This window comes from Cupressus sempervirens, chromosome 1 (genome assembly GCF_028749045.1).
Source record: "Cupressus sempervirens isolate cs-2001-9-10 chromosome 1, ASM2874904v1, whole genome shotgun sequence".
NCBI lineage: Eukaryota > Viridiplantae > Streptophyta > Pinopsida > Cupressales > Cupressaceae > Cupressus > Cupressus sempervirens.
Window position 1 is genome coordinate 297,134,185 of NC_143118.1, and position 23,025 is coordinate 297,157,209.

The following is a 23,025-nucleotide window of genomic DNA, read 5'->3' on the forward strand; positions in this document are numbered from 1 at the left end:
TGTTTGTTGTTTGAAGAAGACTTTCTTTTTTGGGGGGATGATGTTGTCATGTGATTAGCATTTATTAGTCGAGGGGTTCTTAAGGTTATTTTTCAAAGGATCAATAGTTAGCCAACGATTGGCACTCAACACCTTTGTAGATACATTACATTTACCTTCGCATGGGTGTGATCGAATGTTATGTGTGGTAATGATATTATCTCTGAGCTATATTGTGATGGTTCTAAAAGAAATGAATAAACAAGTTTTAAGTTCTCTCAAATAAATTGTTTATGCTTGCAATTACTTTCATATGCATTCTATTTTGTTCTAAACATAGACCCTACGAGGAAAAATGCATGCAAACAGAGAGTTAGATATGGACAAAGGAATCAAATGCATGGAAGAAAACTATAGAGTGCTCAAGTTGGAAGATTGGTTTGAAGATGAGACAAGTGCCCTAAATGGACTATTTCACTAGCAAATGGAGGACTAAGGTACTTTCACCTTGTAATTTTCTTGAAGTTACAACTTATGATGAAGAGAAACCAATGAAAGTATATAGAGTTATGGATGATACAACTAACAATAGAGAGAAGGAAAATGGAAAGAAAAAAAATAATGAACATTATACAAAGGCCATTGTGTAGTTCACACTCTTAACAAACGTAATGCTCCTTATTTCTAGAAAGAAGAAATCGAAGGCATTCTTGACATGAATGGTGTTAATGTTGTAGCTTCATCAAATGAATTAACCATGAGATACATTGGTATGATTAGTTAATCATTATAATTAGCAATCATTAGACAATTAATGTATAAATACATTTATATGTATAATCTTATCTAATTAATAATTGTCTAATACGTAGCAATCACAAATCAATTCATAGACATGTCCCATTAGGGGACATGACTTTTCTTATCTTAGCCACAATATAAATGCAAGAGATCGCTGCCTTTGGAAAACACATACTTTATAGGCAGTAACTAAACAAAAGAAACCACAATATAAAAAATGCTGTTAGGAAAGCATCATTTCAAATGGTGAGCAGAGTTTTAAGGCACGGAGACTTCCTACATTTTTTGAAGAGACGCGCACCACATGTACGGTTCCAATATTGGGTACAATGTGTGACTTTACCCACAAAAGTGCTCATGTGGAAGTTTCATTTTCCCATATGGCACCCTACACAATATCTTGAACAAGTCTGACACGTACAACAATTTGTGCATCCTCTCTTATGACTCTTTGGACAAATTTTTTGTTTACTCCCAAAGGGACTTCTTGATTATGCAGAGAGAATAATGCAAAATAACATTGCCGTAAAGAATACCAAAAAAAAGTAATACTCATAAGAACATGGTCGAAATTTTAAAATGTGTTGTACACTCTAGTAAATTCTCTATTTTGATTGGACATAGTTACATTTTAATGCTAGGTGGTTAGTTAAGAGTACCAACCGTGGATAACTATACAAAACTAATCAATAGTAAAATAATATTACATCGCTAATTAATTATTTCCTAGCATGCTTCTTCCAAAAATTCTCAATCTATTGACAATATAAACCCCCTCAAAAAATAAGTCATCTTCCAAACAACAAAAAAACAAATGGAGATTGATAACATTTATAAGCATCTACAATGGGTAAGGAGACATCCTTGGGTCAATATAGGATGTCAAAGAAATGCCCTTGAAGTGAAGAGCTTTTGTTGAGAGCATTGCACCTACTTTGCATAGTTCCTCAAGTCTCCTTGTGCTAGCAATTCCTTTTCTTGTGACCTTTCTACCATCTTCACGTATCCATCAAGTTCATCAAAGTTTTCTCCAACTCAGCCTTCTATTGCTCAAGCTATTGTTCCTTTACTACCAAGGTGTCCTCTTTTTCTAATCATATGATAGAAAATAGATCGTGCCAAGCCTCCTGCTAGTACATTGTTAATGGCGTACTGCTCTGATACATGAAAGTACGCTCTGGTACCACTGATGAAGGGCCACACCACCCTTACCAAATCACAACCAAGAATGCAACAATATGAAGACAAAGAGAGATAAAATGCTTCCCAAGAAATTTTATTAAACTTGAAAATCCTTAGCAATTACAATAACATTTCTGCAAGATTTCTCAAGATCCAATCCAACCCAAGCTAGTCCAAATCCACACTTTGGTAGAAACCTCTGAGATCTCAACTTGTGCTCGCAAGCCACTAAGCAACCTCCTTGTTTCTAAACCGCAGTCACTAGCTCTTCTCCAACTTTATCCAAGATCCAAGCGTAAACTGCCTCACATTCGATGCTCTGTCTACACTCACAACTCCACCATAATCCTGCTGTAAACTGCCTCACATTTGGCGCTCTGTCCATAGACTCAGGAAAACTCACTCTTCACTTCGTCCTTCTCTTTCACACCTTGAAGCCTTCCAAGCTTTCCAAGCTTCACCTTCCACAACTTTCACCTTTCCAAGCTTTCCTTCCAAAGCTCCTACTTCCCGAGCTTCTCCTTCTCGAGCTTGATTAGAAATGCTTATATGCCTTGCTTAAATAGGCACTTACCACCCAATGCATGACTTATCCACAACCTTCTAGAATTCCACCTACACAATATCCACAACCTTCTACAACTTCCATAACCTTCTTCAATATCCACAACTTTCTACGATATTCATAACTTTCTAGAATTCTTCCCACACACCTCGATAAATGGAATGACAACCATTTATTTTTTATTTTTTCTATTATGCCACCTGTGCAGCTCGAAAATAGAAATCCTCTTTTCCTTTCTTTTCTCCTTTTTATTTTTTTTATTATTTCTCCTCTAATTTTCGTCACTTTCTCTCTCCTCCAATTTTTATTTTATTTTTTTCCAATTTTTTTAAAAATAATTTTTCCATGCAAGATGCTCCTGCATCAATTATAGATGCCCTCTCCATCTGGGTTCTCTCCAAGGAAATGGTTGTCTTCTTTTACTAAAAATCATCCTTGAAGCATGACTATATATTATGCAATGCAAAATCCACCCAACCCTAATCACTTGTTACAATAGAGTGTGCAAGATTCCAAGCCTCCTACATCTTTGGAGATTCAACAACCTGTCATCCCTCTACTCCAAAACATCATGCAAGTTCCTCTTGCAAGCCAGCCCATGTGACTTTGAGGACTCTCTCCATCTTGGCAGCGATAAGTGGTGCCAAACCAATATATATCCACCAAACAAGCTCTGCTATCTCTCAATTGACCAAAGCAATGTCTAACAATTCTACCAAGTAACTTTACCCTGCCCATCATTCGCTCTTATGACTTTAACCTTGGCCTTAGTTACAACCTAGTGTGTAACCATCATAACAACCTCTTCGCTAGGCTACCTAATCTCAACCAACTCCTCTATACACATGGGCCTCTCTTCATTTTTTCTCTCGTCATGTTAGTCCTTCCTCCATGAACTCCTAAGTCTCGTAGGAGACCAGGTAATAACGGAGGAACATGCGATACTTCTTAGAATATCATTAGCCAATTGTCCAACCCTAATTCACTGTACTAGATGGTATGGCAACCATGGTATTTGGCTAGCTAGCAATTGTGACACTAGCACCTAGTGGATTGGCACTAGATACTTTGACACTTGCCACTTTACTGGCCTCTACCACGAGTGTGGTTATTGGACCCTTCTCCTAGCCAAGAATGGCCACTAGAGTGGGCTTTTGGACTCCTTTAGGTTTGGTGAATCTCAAAGTCTTTGTTGTCACCAATCAAGTTGCAAGTAGAAGGAAAGGAAACACTACCTATCACAATGCTCATTTAATGAAATGGTGGACCCAGTGGCACAAAATATGCTTCTATAGCCAAATCCTTGGAACTAGATTGCAACTATTCGAGAAATTTTCGTCTCTCGATGAGGACATCATAACGGTCAACATATTACCATGACAGCTTCCAAGTGGGTTGGTTAGTGGGTAGAGAGGGTCGCACTTACACTTTGTTCATGATGGTGCACCAAATTGAGCTTGTGCAACCTCCTCACCAACTACATGTGCACCAAAGTGTGCCTAATAAAAGAAATTGGTTAACCTAGCTCTATTTGAGCAATAGGCTATAGCTTCCCCCCCTTTCAAGAGGCACAAGTGTATGAATAACATCCAAATATAACATGATGGCATGTTGCATCATCAAGAATGTCTTATGCCTAAGGCAAAGAAACTCGTGAATTCTCTTAAGATAACCTAAGTGCTCAATTACGTGTTCTCCCTACCTTCAACATAAACTCCAACATCCAAACTGTCATGGTTGAAGTACACCTAGCACCCATGAGAATGCACTTTAGTGAATCCAACTTACTTTCACTTTATAATCGCCAAAATCTTTTATTTCAAGCCATTGTTCCCCCTTGAATTTTGAATACTAGCTTTTTCTTCTATTGTGAGGTATTGCCTATATAATTGCTAACTATATAAAACTTTCTTGTTGGGCCTAACCTTCTTAGGCTTCTTGAAATAATGTTTACTAGAAGGAATGTTTGAAAGCAATCCATGCTATACTGTATCACTACCTACCAACCATTATACACAATGAAAGATTCTTGCTTTGCTCCATCATACTATGCCACCATAGCATGTAGGTAAGGCTCAAACTCTATCGAGATGAGAAATGGTAACTATGTTGCCTTGTCTATTAAAGCATTACAAAGAGCTTTCTTGAAAATATGATCATCCTAAATGCTCAGCCACCAATTCCTACATTTTGTGCCACTAAAATTTTCCCACATCATCGAATCAGTCGGCTTGTCATTCTACTTATTCTTGCCACCTACAATTTAAGGTCTCACATGCCCCTTTTCTTTTGCGTTGTCGCTTCTCATTGCCACTCCTCCAAGTTGTGAATTACCTTTAGCATTCAAATCTTTGTTTCTTGCCGAGTCATTAGAGTAACCCTCATTTGGTTGTGCACTGGATTTTCAAATACAGTCCGCACCATGCCTTCCTACAAACTAGCCACATAAGAGGTGGTGCCATATGGCTCACTTATTCCTCCTTCCATGTACAGGGATTCAACAAGTATTCTTGTGTGCAAGCTAATGGTGTACGAATTGTTTGTATTGTAGCATTGTTCCTCGTCCTCACCATACAATGCTTCCTATTGATATCATACAGCAGTAGGTTCTCTTCCAACCTTTGTAGTCTCTTTTCCTATCCCATCAGCTCTCTTCAATGTTGTACACTCATATTTTCTTATAGTTCCTATATGGGTTGTGTAGCTTAATCATGTGCAGTATGTGTAGAATCATTGTACAGCTTTGTAGCAAGCTTGGTTGGTTACGTAGTGTGTAGTATGTACATATCTGAAGTACAGACTAGATCCATACATTGCGTTGATTTTTGCATTGTGCATTGTGTTGATATCTACTTCATATGCTTCCTAACAATATCTTGTGTTCCATACAACCTTGTTTGAATTTCTCCAACCATTGCATGGACTGCAACCTCCATACAGACTAGATGAATACATACTCCCTTGCACTCTCACCTCATCTCCCTACGACTTCTTTCCCTCATACGGCTTTTTGTCCTTTGCAAGTCATTCTTGTGCATATCTTATGGAATAGGATCATACAACTACTTTGCTGCATGCGGGTTTCTTTTGTAAAAATGCCTACTTTACCCCATCTTTGCATTTGAAAGAATTACTTGCCTTGCAATTAACTTATAAATGCCTCTCTACTATCTCTTAGATTTCATTAAACATTTGGCCTTTATAAGAAAATCAATGCCTTTCTTTTAGCATCACACCACTTCGATTTTTCAACACTTCTTATTTCTTTTGTTTTTCCCTTCGATTGCGTATTTTTTATTCTATGTATAATGTTTTCTAACTTTAATTTTTTAAAGAAGAATTATGCATCTCCATACTTTTCCCAACTTCATTTTTTTCATTTTTAACTTTCTCGCTACTTATTAGTCCCTGCCTATGAACTAATGTTTCACTTGCCTAATTCAAATTAATTGTCCAGCAAAAGATTACTGAAATTCTTAAGTTTAGAATCGTATTAGTTTTAAATTATATTAGTACCATTAATTCCTTTTTTTCTATTCGTAGTTTTTTATTTTGCTGGGGTTTATTTATTATTTAATATTTGAATTCTGAAAATAACAAAAATCTTCTAAGTTTATCCTGGAAGCCTCCAGTGGTTCTATTTTCGCTGCAATCTTCGGAAAGCTTCACAAAGCTCTGTTAATGGAGACCTTCCCTATTTGCTAAAACATCTTAGTCTTAGAACACCATCCACCCCAGTGCATCCACATTCACACACATTTGCAGTTCTTCAAATTCACTTGTCTCAGCAATCTGCAGTCTTCCATCACCTGCCAGACTCTGTCACTCTTAAGCGCCCTTCCAATCCCAGCCTCAAAAGGCATCTACCAACACCCATCAGGCCAGGATCAGTAAAACCTGATCCCTCTACCTGCAGCTGCTCCATATTCTTGAAACCCTGAATTCCTAGGCTATAAACTGTCGGCACGCTTTCAACACCAACTTTTTGAAGTCAGGTCAACCTCTGCTAATAGCCCTTAGTCCATTATCAGTTACCAGCAAGCAGTGGCTCACATCAAGAGAAACCAATTATGGGCACAGTAATCCAATGCATTTCAATGTTACATCACCAAGAGGTTCCTTCCATACAATCTTCAGTGATTGCAACTTGCAGCACTGCTGGTCAGGGGCCATGCTTAAATTCATACCCTCTCCTAAACCAGTTCTCTCCATCTCAAGCTTCACTAAATTCTTGCAATTCTTGAGGAGGCAAAAGAATGTTGAATCTGTCAGCAGGGAACAGTAATTCAGACAGAGGTATGTTAAATTAGGCAGCCTCTGTGCGATGACCTCCATTATTTCATCTGTCAAGCAATATACACCCTCAAGATTTAGGTGAAACAGGTTTGGACAAAATGTACAGAGCCCCAAAATTCCTGCTGAAGTCATGCCCTTACATCAAGGCAAAATCAGCCTTTTAAGCTTCATTTCTGCAAGATTTAGCAGTAATTCATTCGATATATTCAACAAAGAAAGATCATGACACTGCAGACTAGTGGTGCAGGCAAAAGATTTTATAGAAGACTGAGAAATTCTACCTCCATTGTCAGTTAAAGAAGTCAAAAGTGCGCACTGGGAAAAAATCATTTGTAAGCCTATATCGCTGATTAGTGGACATTCGAACAATATAAGCTCTTGCAGATGTCTGCAGCCCCACAAATGGGCAAATAAAGCAGCATCAGATAGAAAATAATGCCCTAAACATTCAGAATTTCAATACTGTGAAGCTGTCTGGCCAGGGCTTCAATTCCTGCATCCGTTATACCAACATTGTGAAGAGACCTGAGAACAACAGTATATGAGATATGCAGTTGTTCAAGATTGAGAAAGGCTTCCGCAATGGTTGCTAGGTCTTTAAAGACCTTACAGAATTTTCACAGCTTTTGCTCAGTTGGGTAATTACGTTAGTAGGCAGGGCCATCTGGCCTTGGAAACTGAGAGCCCTGAACAAGCTATGTCTGCAAGAGGGCATGCAAGATTTGCATGGAATTTATGCAGATCAATCTGTTGCGGCCCATAAAATCTTCTCAGAATCTGAGGTAAACCCCCATAAGTCATCCCAAGTGATAAGCTGGAAATCTTGATAGAAGGCCTAAGGCAGTTGTACATGAAAAGGAACTGTTTACATGCAAGCAAGATTGATGCACACTGGCTTGGCTGTGTGAGATGCCTGAAGACAATCTCTCAGCATTCTTCTGGCAGTTCCTCGCATTCATGTCCAGTCTCATAAAAAATATATTTTAGAAAAAATGTTATTGGGCTTCATGATGAAGAAATTAGCAAGAATTTGGGGTGATATCTGTTGAATAGGGTTTTATCAAACATAGTTTTACTCTTTCCCCACCTATCTTACAATTATAAATGATTAGGGTATCCAAATAAGGCAATTACCTTCTAAGACAAATCTCGGATTTAATCATCTCAAGACGAACACAACAGCCGAGATTTGGGGGTATCATGCAACATTTATCAGACTGAGTATAAACAGAAGACATAGCTTATCTAGCTATTATTACTTTCTACATTTAATGATTTGAGGAGTCTGCAAAAAGAAAAGATTGGATTTGCTCATCTTGAGATGCTGAAAGCTCTAGATTTGAGATTGAAGGCAAAGGCTGTCAGACTTAGTATAAAAAAACATCTGATTTATTTTCTAGTTCTACCTATTTAGAGAGAAGTACTGATTTGATCACCTTCAAGCCAACGGAAACAGTAGCAAATCTGGTTATCTATAGGGACTTGGATAATAAGCAATTTCTCTTAACCATATGATATGAAGCTATCTTTTTCGTTTCTTATTTGGCACGATTAACAACACAGAGTTGGATTGTGGGTTTGTCCAAATTCTTCTGGTCTACCTGATTGTGTAATTATTTCTCAAAATATCTTGGAGAATTAATTCTGAAGTAACCTTCCATTTACTGGTCAGACACATTGCCATCAAGAAATGTAAAAGGTAATTCAGCTACCCAAATTTAGAATTGAAAAAACAGTAGATCTGAAAGATTCTAAAATACTTCTAAAACTATAAGAAAACCACAATTGTTAATCCCATTCCAAATAAAATATGTAGAAGTTAAACAATGCTCAAACGAACAAGATAATTGAAGATTCAATGTTGACAATCACTCTCACATTCTTAATGATTCTCAGATTATAGATCAAGTGATGTGTCGTTGTTACAAATAAAGTCTTAAACTACAAAAGTTTAAAATACAATTAGTTATTATAAATTAAGTCTTAAACTACAGAAGTTGAAAAGAGAATAAGTTGAAAGGACAATTAGCCTTTTAGTCCACTAGACCATAGTATGTGAAACAGAATTGATTCTACTTTATCCCCTGTTCCCATTACAACTAGGGTCATGGTCATTAAAGCCTCATTCAAGATGGCCAAATTGTCTTCATTAAATGACGGCATCTCCAAGGTGTGATCCATTTCAATTTAGGATCAACCTCATCAAAGGATTTAGGTTGATCATTACTTAATAATAGAATCATTTTAACATTGTCCAATTTAAGGTTTTTTATTTGAGATCGTATATTATGTCTAAGTACAAAAATGTAGCTCATAGATACACTATACTCATTTCTTTTTCCTTGTTAGTACTACGCTCTGACCATTAAACAAATCTATCTTCCTTTTTGGACAAAAGGCAAGGACTCCACCTCAACGAGCTCTTGTTAGTCCAAAATAATTTTCTCTTGAGATTTTTCAAACTTTTCAAAATTTCAAAATTGGTACTTATCTTGCCTCCAATTCACTTTTTTCTTCTTGTTTTATCCTTCATCATCATTCTCTATTTTTTCTCGTTGATCCTCATAGATCATCTAAGGGTCTCACCTTGATCTCAAATGCATGGTGTCACTAACATCTATCCATTGGCTTCCTATAACATTCAATTTTGCAACATCACTGCATATTTTCTGAATTGAATATTCTGGCAATGAGGATTGTAAGCCCAATGCCTTTATAACTTCCATCAATGTGTTGAACTTCATACTATAGGTACCACATCATGTTTTCCCATTGCTAGTTATTTCAAGTGGATCTGCCAGGTTTGGAATGACTTTCTAAAGAAAGTTGGAGGTAGGAATTCACAAATGTTCCTTACCCTTTTTGGTACGATACTTCATGAGTTCTTCATTCACCCAAGATAGGTCTGCAATGAACATGTCATCCCCCTTGATTATTTTTCTGAGACAGGGATCAAACGTCTTTCCATAATCTTTTTCTTTTCTTCCCAATCTCCTCCAAATCTTCTCCATTCATTGTTTGTTCTTGGGCTTGTTCCTCCCTTCTTTACTTTTTGGCCATGTCATCCATAACATAGGCTACAAACCCAAACTGTGCTCCTTTGTTTAGTGCCTTCCATAACCAATGTCCAATCAATCGCACCCAAAGTACAGTTGTGCGAAATATTGCACTAGTACGGTATTTGTGGATGCAAAGAACTACACTATCCTCCACCTGTTTCCTTGCCTACTTTTCCTCACTGCTGAGAACCCAATCTTCATATGGTCTATAGGGTTGATCTTATATTACTAGGTTCTAAAACACCTTATCTTGTTCAATGGCCCAATCTCTGTGAGTGGCATATACCAAAATGTTGATCACCACTGTGGGTGCCTTTCATGATAAATTTTTAACTTGGAGTCGTTTACAAATTCTTTGATTAATTTGCCATAAGTGTTGCAAGTTTGACCACCCCATTGTGACCCACTTCTCTCACATTATAGGAGCCCAATCAATGAGCTTTGAACTTCCCAAGTTTAATTCTGTTATGACCTCAATACTTTCTAAAACTAACTGCCCCTGCTACAAGTTCATTTGCCACAAGTGTTTGTGATGTCGTAACTTTAGCCACAGTCGTATAACTTTTATAGCCTATTGTACCATTAATCTCCATTTGTCAAATTTGTTAAGGTTAATAAGGTGTTTGTTCAAGCTCTTCTTTCTGAATGGCTATGTGCACACTAGGAACCATGTACTTGACAAGTACCATTGCCTCCTACCCATACATTAGTTGGAAGGGGATATGTCTAATTGTTACTTTAACTGCCATACAATATGCCCAAATTATCACCAATAGTCTTTCCAGACAATCTTCCTCTTCCACCCCACAAAATTTATATATTCCAAGACAAATACTGCGTAGATTTTACCTAGCCATTAGCTCATATGTAATACTAACTTGATAGGGTATGGAAGATTTTGATCTCCATTGTCATCAACAATGACATGATTCACAGAGTGCACCCTCAGTCACTAGTCATCTGATTTAGAGAATCTCATGCCTTGTAACAATCTGCTTGTAAATAATCTTGTCACATAAATTGTAGTATTGTCTGTAAGTGCCCTTGCCTCCCCCACTTTTGTGAGGTACTTGGTCACTACCACAATACATCTACATTTGTGTGCTTCACTATATTCTCCTCTAGAATCCATACATGATGAATGATTTACATATAAGAAGCAGCAACCTTAAAGTAACACCCATGGGCAGGGACGTGTCTCTCTCAAATCACAAAGGGAGATGCTGATAAGAATATAGCTTCATTCAGATTGAAGCATTTGAATTTATTATGGTTATGAACATATATATGATTGTGATATTGATATAATAATATATTCAAATATATATACATATGTGGTATGTATATGTATGTATGTATGTATGTATTGTCAAATACTTTAATATCATTATAAAGTCAAACCATATTAAATATTGTTACATTCTAACATGAATCGGTAAAGGCAATCAATGTTTTAAAGGCATTGTTATCGGTTATGAAGAGTCACGATCTCATGAGAGGTTGCGACTCCCGTGGGAAAAGTTACACCCTCTCATGATATTGTGATCCCTTCCCAAGATATATATGCATTGCAATCGGGTGACTATTCTAACATATCGAATCAATAACCGTGGCATTTATGATATGAACTACAGTCATCAGATTATATATTACTAACAGTCTCTACTTGCAGCAATACTGAGATCAGAAATAATCAAGATACTTCAACTTGTATACAAGGATCTGAAACCATTCATTAGTTACTAACATTACTGAACTTAGTTTTTCTCTAGAATAGATACATATTCTTTACATGGTATCAAAAGCCTAACTAGAGAAAAATTCTAAAGACAAACTTACAATATTCTTTTCCTTATACAAGACTATTTTTTACCTCATTCAAAATGGTGAACGAAATCAAAGTAGAAGACAGATTGTAAGGGGCAGTAAACTTTCTTTCCTGGAAAATTTGAATAATAGCATTACTTGAAGAACTCAAACTAGATTCTTTCATAGAAAAAGATATTAAAATGCCTGAAGAAGAATCAGAAAAAACAACTTGGAAAAGACAAAACAATAAAGCTAAGAAAATTATAATTGATGCTGTCAAGGATCATATACTTCCTTCCATAGCAAGTTTGAAAACAGCATATGAAGTATTTAATACTATAAAAAATATATTTGAAATAAACATGGTTACCAGGAGACCCGTCTCCCCCCTAAAAGTGGCGTCTCGGAGACCGAGATGCGTCTCGGAGACTTTTCGCGTCTCCGGAGACCTCAAAAAAGGTTGGAGACTTCATGACGAAGTCTCCTGAAGTCTCCCCGTCTCCTAATCCAAAAAGTGAAGTCTCCCCGAAGTCTCCTGATAAAATATAAATGTAAAATATAATATTAAATAATTTTATATATTTTAGCCCTCATTTAAATGTTTTTAATGCAAAAATCTAAGGTACTATATGAATTCCGTAACAACTGCTTGGTGATGTATGTGACCTACAGGAACACAATACAAGTCTAAGACAACATATTGGAAGCTGTATAGGATTGCAGTAAAGATCCCAAATCACATAAATTTATGCGGCTGAGGAATTAAGGTGCAAAAACTGTTGTTAGTGCATTAGAAGATAGTATTACATATGTTACAAAAATCTGATATGCAAATGCTTGATAATAGTATTATTCCTCATGAAAACCAAGCATCTATTTGCTGATAAAGACTCAGCGATAACAGTGATAGACTAGAGGTTTTATGTATGTTAACATGAATGTATTTGGTCCCATATTTCTGTTTTTTCAAGAGGATATCATGTTTCAGTTTGATGTATAAGTCGTATTTGTTATTCGTACCTGTTTATCTGCTGTTGGCAATATCCTAGTACCAATATAGGAATCTTTGTTAGTTGAATCTGTGTAACTGGAAAAAAAACACTATTACAAAATGATTTACTCCCTTTTAAACTAAGCAATCCTAACTCTTAGTTAGAAAATAGAAGTCCTAAGTGTGTCTCTATGCATGCATTGATGTTGAATAATTCAATAATTTTCACAAATTTTTTGTAGCAATGCCAATTTGTCAGGTTTTAAAATCTATTTCAGTAATGTACTTCTGTATCTGACTGCTTATTATTATTATAATCTTTGACAGTTTGACTCTATGAATCTATTTTAATTTTTAATGTGACAACACTAGTATTATTAATTTATTATTTACTTTAGTCTTTTAGTCTTACGGTATTACTATTTTGAAATTTTGAAATTTTGTATTTACTTTTAGTATTAGACTCTTTAAGTTTAAACTATTAAAAATTTATTTTTAAAAAAAAAAAAAAATTGCCGTCTCCAAGTACCCCCGTCTCCTATTTGAAAAATTGCCGTACCGGTACCAGTACCAGTACCGGAGACCTCAAAGTCTCCCCTTCTCCCGGTGACCTTGGAAATAAACAATGCTAGCAGAAAATTGACATTAAAACATCAGCTTCTGAATATAAAAATAAATAAAGGAGAGTCAATGACAACTTACTTCTTAAGAATCTCTGAAATGAGAGATCAACTTGCCACCATTGGAAACAATCCAGATGATGATGAACTTACACTAATTTCTCTAAGAGGCTTACCTATGTCATGGGAACCCTTCATTCAATGTGTAAGTCGTCCCTCTCTATCAAAATTTGATCAACTCAAGAATGAGTGCATTCAAGAGGAATTCCAATTAATCTCTAAAGGAATCTACACAAATCAGGAAGGGGAGATTCAAGCCCTACATACCAACAACAAAAGCAAAGGGAAGAAGAGGAAATTCAAACCAAAAAGAGAAAATAATTCTAAATATCAAAAGGAAAGAGATCTATCCAAAGTTCAATCCTATCAATGTGATAAACTTGGTCACATTTGAAAATTCTGCCCTAAAAGAAAGAAAAATCAAGCAAACATATCTGAATCTCTTGAAGTTGAAAATCCTCTATCCTTTCAAGTGAATTAAGCACAAGCAACAATACTTGAATAATAGATAGTGGAGCATCAAGACATATAACTGGATTTAGAAGTTAGTTTGAAACAATTGAGAAGTATTGTACAAAAGAAGTCACAATTGGAGACAACTCTACTTATTTGATAAAAGGAATTGAGACTAGCTCTTTACAAATACAGACCGGAGAAACTCTGCAATTAAAAGAGGTGCTATTTGTACCAAGGATTTAAAAAAAACTAATTTCCATTTCGGATCTAGCTGATCAAGGATATCGAGTCACCTTCAATAAGGATGAAGTATTACTATGGCCTAAAAACTCCAACATAAAGAACGACAACGGCATCAGTACAGGATCAAGAGATCGAAGCCTATACAAATTAAACTTTAAAGCAAAAAAACAAGCTCTAAATCATTAAGTCCATAACTCTAATGAACTTTGGCATAGAAGATTAGGGCACCTTGTCTTTAGTGCTCTTCCCACCATAGGGAAAATCACAACATGTCTACCTAACCTCAAATCTGATCACATTAGTATTTGCAAAGGGTGTGCCCTAGGAAAAAATAAGAAATGGTATTTTCCCTTAAGCAAACACAGGTCTAAAATTGCACTAGAATTTATACACGCCGATTTGTGGACTCATGTCAACACCCTCTCTAGGGGATTATTATACTATGTAGCCTTCATTGATGTTTACTCCAGAAAAACTTGGATATTTTTCTAGAACTTAAAGAATCTAATGAAGTTTTACAAAAATTCAAAGAGTTTAAAGCTCTTGTGGAAAATCACATTGGAAAGAAATTAAAAAATTAAGATTTGATAATGGAGGTGAATACACATCTGACATCTTCAAAGAATTCTGCATTTCTTTTGGGATTAAAAGGGAGACTACAATGTCGTATAATTCTCAACAAAATGGTTGTAGAAAGGAAAAATAGGACTATTATAGCAGCAGCAAAAGCCATGATTCGTGATCAAAATCTATCTATGTAATTATGGGCCGAAGTAGCAAATACAACAGCCTACATTTAAAATAGAAGTCCTTATGCAACACTAGAAAATATAACAAAGAAACCTTCTTAGGAATCAAACCAAATCTTAGTCATCTAAGAATTTTTGCTTGTCCTGTCTACATTCACATTCCAAAGAGAAAAGGTCTAAACTGGAACCTTCCAAAAAGAAAGGCATATTTGTTGGCTACAGTGAAACAACTAAGGGATTCGGAGTATACATTTCATGGCAAAAGTCTGTTGAAATTAGTAGGGATGTTCAATTTGATGAAGAGATCGCTTCCAAAACGTCTTTAAACAAAGAAGACGAGGAAATTGAAAATTAGAGGGAATTTATCTTAGAAGATGATTACAATACTGAAAATCAAAGGGAGATCACTATGAAAGATAATTCAACTTGATATCTAAGGGAGAGTCTCCCCGAAGAGAGAGACACACCTACATCCAACATTGAAAATGATGAAGTTTTAAATCACAAGAAAAGACCACTATGGGCAAGAAAAATAATTGAAGAGAACAATGTGGAACCAAATGAAGTTTCTAAATTAAATCGGAAAACTAGAAATCAAAAATGCTATGTTGCCTTAGTAACAAAATTCACTAAAATAGAACCAACTAATGTTGAGGAGGCCTTAAAATGTCAAGCATGGAAAGATGCAATGGTAGAGGAATATCAATCCATTCTAAAGAATGATGTCTAGGTTATTGTTCCTAGATGTAAAGACAAATATGTGGTATCTTCAGAATGGTTGTTTAAGATCAAGTATGCACCAGACGGAAGTATTGAAAAACATAAAGCAAGATTTGTTGCAAGGGGTTTTTCTCAAAAAGCCAAAATTGATTACGAAGAAACATTTGCTTCTACTGCACGATACACTTCAGTACGGGTGGTAGCTGTCATTGCTGCATCCAAAGGTTGGAAAAATACATCAAGACAACTTTCTTGAATGGTATCATTGTAGAAGAAGTTTACATAGAAGAACCTGAAGGATTCATGACAGATGACCAGAAACTATACGTATATAAACTAAAGGAAGCACTCTATGGGTTGAAACAAGCTCCCAAGGCTTGGTGTGTGCGGGTAGACAGCTATCTTCTCAAATTGAGATATTCCAAAAATGAAGTTGATCTAAATATATATTTCAAAATATCTAATGTTGACATGTTCATACTCGTTCTTTATGTTGATGATTTGTTGATAACAAGTGCAGATCACCTTATAGCCAAATGCAAACAGGGTCTTATAGCTGAATTTGAAATGAAGAATCTAGGCCTTCTACATTAATTTTTGGGTTTAGAAGTATAACAAAAGGAAAATTTCATCTTCCTAAATCAAGAAAAGTACACTATAAATATATTGACCAATTTTGGAATGATGGACTGTAAACCCTTACTTACTCCGATGGAAACTAATCTTCATAAACTTAAAACTGAAGCAACAGATTCAAAACCAATAGATCCTACTCACTATCGGCAAATTGTTGGATCTCTTATGTACTTAGTGAACACTCAACGAGATATCTACTTTGCAACAAATGTGTTAAGTCACTTCATGTGTGAACCCAAGAAGATACATCTTATGGCAGCCAAGCATATATTATTTCCTTACCACTATATAAGGGATACGGTGGAAAGAAATGTTATCAAGCTGATGTACATCAATACTAAAGAGCAAAAGGTTGACATCTTTACCAAACCTCTTGCGAAGTTGAAATTTGAGTATTTCAGGAATAAACTTGGTATATCTCTAAACTATAATTCAATATTATGTAAACTTTTATTGAATATATAATAAAATCGATATTGCAATATTGTGGATGTGTTGTGGCAAGAAAGATGACGATCTTTCTTGTGATTAAGGTCACTATTGTAAGATGACAATCTTATCAATAGGTTGACTTGTTGTCATGTGTCTATTAATTAATTGGAATACATGATGACGGATGTATCTAGATTGCCTACATTCGGGTTGAAATTCCGAAATGTGTTAAATATCTTGCTACTATGTTATCGCCAGGAATAGTGATAAGGGTTGTGTCATAAACAGTGAAAATGAATGAAATTCATTTCCTCAAATTGATACAAGTGCCTTGGATGTATCCAATCCTCTTTTCACTAAGAGGGAGTGTTAAGAATATAGCTTCATTCGGATTGAAGCATTTTAATTTTATTATAGTTATGAACATATATATGATTGTGATATTGATATAATAATATATACATTTGTGATATACATATATATATACTGTATATATTATCGTTTACATCTTATATATATATTCATATTGTTAAATACTTTAATATCATTTAAAGTCGAACCATATTAAATATTGTTATATTCTAACATGAACAGTGAAGGCAATTGATGTTTTAAAGGCATTGTTATTGGTTATGAAGAGTCACGATCTCATGAGAGGTTGTGACTCCCGTGGGGAAAGTCACACCCTCTCATGATATCGTGACCCCTTCCCAAGATATATATGCATTGCAATCGGGTGACTGTTCTAACATATCGAATCAATAACCGTGGCATTTATGATATGAACTACAGTCAGCAGATTATATTTATTACTAACAGTCTCTGCTTGCAGCAATACTGAGATCAGATATAATCAAGATACTTCAACTTGTATACAAGGATCTGAAACTGTTCATCAGTTACTGACATTACCGAACTTAGATTTTCTCTAGAACAGATCAGTATTCTTTACAGATACAAATACACTCAAGGAGGGGGGAGAAAGGAAAAAATCAAGAATCTGAAAAGGAAATGGAATCACTAACAAACATAGATATACATGCAAGTGAAGACCATTAACCGTGGTATGGGGTTCCATACATAATAAAATAATTCTGTTTAAATCTGCTTACTTTCAGATTTTTATAGCAATGGATTATTAATCAACATATACCTGCTTTCTTTCTTAAATTGCTGAGAGCTAACTACATCTGCATATAGTTTCATACCTCCCGTACTATTGCAAATAACTATCAAACTGTTGAATTTCAAATGTATCCAGAAATAACCTAATCAATTGGTTGGTTCAATGCTATATTAGGTTGTTTTCCAACATAGTGGCATTATATTATATATAAATAGGCTGCATCAAGATCTATATTGGTTACATATGGATCAGGGTCTCTATATTTTAAGTGCGCTATATATTTATATGATGTAAAACATATCCACCAGTCTGCAATAATTAGCCATTTAGAATATGTAACTTAAGTAGAATACTATTTGTATTTATACTTCAACTGCATTTGATTATCACCTCACAAGATAGATAAGTCTTGCAGCGGAATGGACCACACTACATCATACAAAGACAAAGAATAAGGACTGCAGTAGAATGGACCATGCTACATCATACAAAGGCGAGAAAATAAGGCTTGTGGTGGAATGGGCATGGGTTACATTATACAAAGACAAAGGATAAGGCCTGCGATAGAATGGACATGGGTTACATCATTCAAAGGCACTATTTGTGAAGGAGTCAATTGGACATATGATGCTATAAGTGAGTTCCTTTCATAAGCATTAAATATTGATACCTATTCTCTAGGTTAGGATTGTGTATCTTTTTTGTATTATCAAATCAAAAACTCAAGGCAGATTATATTACACTAACAATATAGTTAGTTGTTTGTATGTATGTATATAGATACATGCACTTGTCCCTTATTATTTATTTGCTGATTGCAAGACCCAAATCAGGATTTTCCTTCTTAAAAGGCATTTTTAAGTGGTTACGTTATGTCTCTAAACACTCCTACAACTCTTTTGTTAATGGAATTTGTGATTCTAGGGCAAAAACTACAGCAATCCCAAAATGGGGCATCACATCATTAGGGATTGGAAAGATTCTAACAATCTCCTACTCATGTCACATACAACATGTTGTGCCTTCTTACCTCTCTTCACTCCGCCTTAGGCTAACACTTTGACTTTTGTGTTGTGGTGGGCTTTGAGATTCCTTGAGGATTCTTCGTAATAATTGTCACTTTTCACTTTATTCCTTCATTCGGAGAGATCTCATTAATACTTCTCTCTCTTCGCAAGTATGCTTTGTATATCTTTTGTCTTTGTTTGGCAGAAGGGGCAGTAATTTTTTGATTTGTCAAAGGTATGGCATCTACTTAAAATAAGTTCTTCCTCCCTCTAAAACATTTCTTCGTACCTTCTAGTATTTGTTGTCGACTGAATTCTCAATCTTTTTCTCTCCGAAGATCTCAAAGGGTTATTAAACTAGTATAGATATCTTAAATAAATCTATCTAAAGAAATGTCAATAGATATCCACTACAAAATAATTTTAATTTACTTTACTACATCTAACATTATTTACATTTCCTTTATCTCCATTTATTTATTTATTTTACTAATTTAAGTTTTTTATTTTAATTTCATAAAAATGGATGATTTATATCTCCAAATATTATAATTTAAACAAATATTTGTGTTATTTATTAAATTATTTTAAAAAGTATATCCTATTTATAATAAGATTTAAACTTTTGACATGTATATGGTTGTCAAATTTAAGCTAAAAGAATAAAAGTTAACATTAACACACTCACACCATCCCACTCCCCCATTCTGCCATTGTAGAATGCCTATCAGCATTAATTATGTGCAAGCAAGTGTTGCAACATTTCTAGGAGATGCTCAACATTTGCATTCACCCTTAACCCTTCTCAGATTTCACTCTTAGGGACCCTTCAATAGAAAGTTTTCCTGCAAATGTAGGGTTGACTGAAACTCCCAATTACATAAGGCCTTCTATCAATTCTTCCTCAGTGGGATATCCTTCTTTGGATTTGAAGGCTTCTAGTTGTTTGTACAATCGGTCCATTTACACTGCCCTAACACCTACTACCTTTCTTCTATGCAATTTAGATCTTCAAGCTTCTATGAAACAATGCCAAAATGCTTACTCCTAAATGAACTACTTGATTATGCAGAGTAACAAAATGAACCAAAACATTACCATAAACAATACCAAAAGAAAGTAATACTCATAAAAACATGGCAAAAAGATATAAACTTTTATTCCCAAATTTAATGTATACAATCTAGAGAATGCTTTCTTTGAATAGGAAGTAAATACATGTATGGTGCATCCTCCAATAGGGCCTAAGAAGTTGCTAAACATTACTACTAATCCAAGTATTGGAATGGTTTAAGAAAGGTTATCCTAGTGGATTAGGAATGTGTCTACATGGCCTTGGCCAATTTGAACAATGTATTGCCATTTAGGACAGCAAGTCCTTGAAAACAAGAAATTCCTAATGAGAGAGTGAGGAATCTTCCACAGGTTTGGTGGTGACAATGGAAGCAGGAAGTACAGTGTTTGCACCTACAAAACCTTGGCCAAGGTGGTACTATGTAATAGATTGCAACCATCACTCACTAGAACTAGTAGGGGAATTTCTAGTTAGGAAGATGTCTATAGGTTGACTACCTATGACAATTGTGTGTCCTACACTAAGTCTCGAATGGCACAAAAAATGAATCTCGTGTCTCCACCTGTTGTGTAGGGTCAAGCCACTTTGGTTTGAAATTTGTGCAAGAGACTTTTAAGGGTTGAGATTGTAAGATGAATAGTTCAACTTAAAACCTATAATTATTTCTCTCTAAAGAGCTCAAGAACTTAAACAAGATTGAAGCATTAGACTTATCAGGCTCTACAATTTATGTTTTGTTAGTTATATCAATTAATAATTTCTTTTTTTCAACACCAAAGAAATGGAAAATTGTTAGTTAAATTCCTTTCCATGTGAAGTTAGTTATTCTAAAGAAACTGCAATTTTCCAATTAGTTATTATTAGTCCCTGCCTTTTAAAAGGCAGGGTACTAATGTTTTCGTTTGTCCGACTCTATTTGTTTTTCCTTTCGACAGTGGCAACATTTCCTAAGGTTTTTGCGTTGAGATTAAAAAAATCTGAATTTAAAGCAGGATTTCGAAATTTCTGATTGGCGAATGCATTTTAGCCGGGGTTTTCAGGGTATTTGGAAAAATAATAATATTGAAGATAAATAAGAACCTGTTCGACTTTAATATGCATTTATGACATGTCAGGAAGAAAGTAGGTAGGAAAAAAAGATGGAGTAAATGTAGTTGCAGGAAGGTCACCGACATTGTGAAGAGATAAAATTAAGGATTGTGGTTCTGTTTTTAGAGTATGCGACAGTTGAAGTAAAAAGACGCAGAGTATGTATTGTATGCCCTCCTCTGTTCTGTGTCGTATTTGCTTTTGCAGATGAAAACTATCCATAGATACGAGTAGCATATATTTCTTTTAAATTGCGGTTTTAATGTTTTGGGCGTCTTTGTAATTGTGGGGCTCGTCACAAGAATTGCTCCTAGACTTTTCTCATATGTTTTTTTTTATATCAATTTCAGCTACCCAGATAGGGCCTGAAGAGCACTCGGATAGCTTCCTGCTAAATGCATAAAAGAGTCTGCCCAACCAGTCAAAAGGTTCGTACTTTCTCATATAATTTCCGTTGCTCTCCAAATGAGATTGGTTTTGTATCATTCTATTTTCTCTTTGTATGTTACACACATGTTTTGCTTTCTTTTTGAAATTATTTGTGTATTCTAGTGTTTTCGCTTCTTATAATCCACAGAAAACTGAGGAAAATTTGCTTTCCCCACTTTTCCTCATGCTCAAGTTGCCGCATCAACATCAGTAACGCTGCAGTAAAATTAATTCCAAAGTATTTATGCCAATACTTTATTCTGCACTGTAGCTCTCTGCAAAATAGGCTCCCTTTCCTCTTTCTCAGCATGGGCTCTGAAATTCGCATATGCAGCGCTCCCACCATTCCCAGCATCTTTCATACCATCTATAATTTATTGTCAGCTGTAATAGTTGAATAACTTACAACATCAAAAACTTGCTTCATAATAGAGGACTCGCAGGAATGGTTATTTCTTTAGCAGCCACAAATAGCAATATCAGAATGTTCAAGATGGATGCAATCTCCCTGAAAATTACCCGTCCTATGCCGTTTGCAGAGCAGGATTTCTTAAACATGTTCAGCCAGATCAAATAAGAATGATATTCAGGTCATTGATGCAGATTTCGCCCAGCTCAATATACCACGCATGTTTACATGTCAAGACTAAGTGATAACATATACATTCATACATTTCATAGAAACGTGGGGATAGTGTCAACACAAAAACATCAGTATAAATAAATCCTACCGAAAAAGGCACAGAATTTGGTAATTTGCAGACATTAACAGTGACATCATATATTTAAAAGCGGTTCCATGTAATTTTCTAAATTCTTGATGGAGATTCATGCTCTTGACTGTTTCCTTTAAAAAGTCATATTCAGACAACCTACGGCGTAATAAAAATATTTTTTACAACTGACAAGTTTCTAAAAATATTTAATCAGCAACTTTGATCATATTAAAACTTGTACAATCAACATGGTTTAAAGAAATTTTGAATCTAGAAGAAGAGAGCTCGAACGATCTTTCCCCGCCTTCTCCCAAAATCTCCTCCCTGAAATTACAAAGCAAAAAACTTCACAAATTCCACAGCAAAAACATTCCCAGCTGCACATCCAACAAATGAATCCCAAAAGGCAGGGACTGCTGCTCGCACAGAGCTCTTGTTAAACAGGCTTTCAATTAAGCATGTTCATGTGAAAAGGATAACAATTAGTTATGTTATTAAGAATAAAAGCAATATTTTATTTCCCATGAATTGTCCATTAATTGATTTTATTATCTAGTAGTTAGATTCAGCCTATTACAAAGAGCCTAGCTTTCCCATAGGGTTTGAAGGTGTAGTCTTCAATATTAACTTGGTTAGGGTATTGCAAGTAGAATCTAAACATTGCACCTTAGGAAAGCCCCCATTGGGTTAGCAATGCCTAAAGCCAACAAAGCTCTCAACCGCATTAGTAAATTGTTCCAAAGTCACCTTGCTTAAACACAGTTATGAAGTATTTCTCTTTAAGTCTGACACCCTGGTGCTAAGAAAAAACCTTTATTTAGGGATTTGAGGATTGACAACTTTGAGCTCCAACACACCAAGTTTGGTTGTTAATGTGAAAAAAAATCTTTAGTTCAATGTACAATTACATTTAGTGTTTATAATTGTACTTCACAAGCATAATAGAAATTAAAGTATTTCTATTTAAGTTTGAAACCCTAGTACA

General features: G+C 35.3%; 1 pseudogene; it reads right to left on the reverse strand.

The window, feature by feature from the left end:
* Positions 1-6,244: 6,244 nt before the first annotated feature.
* Positions 6,245-8,061, reverse strand: LOC149577297 (uncharacterized; annotated as a pseudogene).
* Between the last annotated feature and the right edge of the window lie 14,964 nt (positions 8,062-23,025).